Here is a 1,415-nt window from a genome sequence, read left to right as displayed (position 1 = left end):
CGGCACTTGTACAGATTAACGGGTACGGCTATTTGAGAGGTTTACTTCCATAAAATTAACTAAATCTAGACTAATTTCACTCGAATATTTCCAAAACACGTATAATTTGTTGAAATGATCGATATAAAATATGCTATGAACAAAAAATTGTCGGAATACTTATCGAGTGTACCCGTTCGAAGACGCCATTGCTTAAGCTTGTTTTCGTCGTGGAACGGCACATTCTTCGTACGCGTCCGCTTCCAATGTGTCGGTGCTATTCGGTCACGTGACTACTCATCTCTGACGTGTTCCTGATAACTTATTCTTTTTGCGAAGAATTCACTGAACTTTGCCAGTTTATTACGTCGTCAGACTTCACATATTTCATTATAATTTACGAAGCACCGTACCAATCTACAAATTATCGAATAGTTCCGACACTCATTCACTTCTATAAATGTACCAAATATTTACCACTTTCCATTATAGACATTCAAATTGCTAAAGTTCTTTAATGTTTTACTTTATAACAGTAAACATTTTTTTTTTAATTTTTCAAATATTCATTATTCTGTTTGGTTTCTATTCAAATCGCAGACCTCGAAGTGCATTATTACAGACAAAAATAACGGTTCTTTCTCAGTGTTTTTTTTTTTTTGTTAGTTAATTTTATGGGTATACAATTGTGTGGTGTAAAAGCATACAAGCATCATCATAACAGCATTTTTTTTGTTTACATATCCTCAATTTATGAATTAATGTAATAAAAGGTTGACAAAGGCGAATGTCACAGCTTGACTTAAATACCTATAGATCATTTACCTGTAGGAATTTCACGATTGATAATGTTTAGAACGTAACGTTGATAAATATTCGTCAAATATATTTCATGTAAATTCATAAAAATCTAAAGGATACGAACATCATTTCCAAGATGGCGATCGATGCTCCAAACAAGGGACTTAATAATTCTTTATGTAAGCGAATGAAATTTTTATTTCCAATATTTATAACCGTCTATTTTAGTTTATAAACGTATTTACTATTAAGATTTTATTATTTATCGTAAATATTACCTCAAAAAAAGATATCTTTTCTTCACGAACACAAGTGGACTAACTGCAAAACACCGAGTCAATAACTGGGGATGACTAACTTTAAACAGGGGCTTTTTACCGAAGTGACGAAATAAAAATAAAAAAATTGTAATAATAATAAATTGAAATATTTAAATTTAAACGTAAAATATTTTTAACGTAATTTTTAATATTTATATTAAGTAAAAGTTTTAATATTAAATAAATTAAAATACTTTGGTGCTATTATTTAAGAAATAAATGACGTCATTATGTCACTAAGTTGGATTATTCTATTATAATATACAGGTAAACCCCGTATAACACGAGAGTTACGTTCCAAAAAAATTGCCGTGT

The 1,415-nt window shown here is 29.8% G+C and overlaps 1 protein-coding gene across 1 annotated transcript in view; it reads right to left on the bottom strand.

Moving 5' to 3' along the window:
• LOC111636807 (serine-arginine protein 55-like) overlaps positions 1 to 1,166 on the bottom strand; it is a 27,462-nt gene extending 26,296 nt beyond the window's left edge. Inside the window, exon 1 of the mRNA XM_023382154.1 lies at positions 1,059 to 1,166. The gene's annotated coding sequence lies outside the window, so the exon portion shown is untranslated. The remainder of the gene's footprint in view (positions 1 to 1,058) is intronic.
• Between the last annotated feature and the right edge of the window lie 249 nt (positions 1,167 to 1,415).

The sequence above is a fragment of the Centruroides sculpturatus genome, unplaced genomic scaffold (genome assembly GCF_000671375.1).
Source record: "Centruroides sculpturatus isolate CEXI.00-Female unplaced genomic scaffold, Cexi_2.0 scaffold152, whole genome shotgun sequence".
Lineage (NCBI taxonomy): Eukaryota > Metazoa > Arthropoda > Arachnida > Scorpiones > Buthidae > Centruroides > Centruroides sculpturatus.
This window is presented reverse-complemented; position numbering and strand designations above follow the sequence as displayed.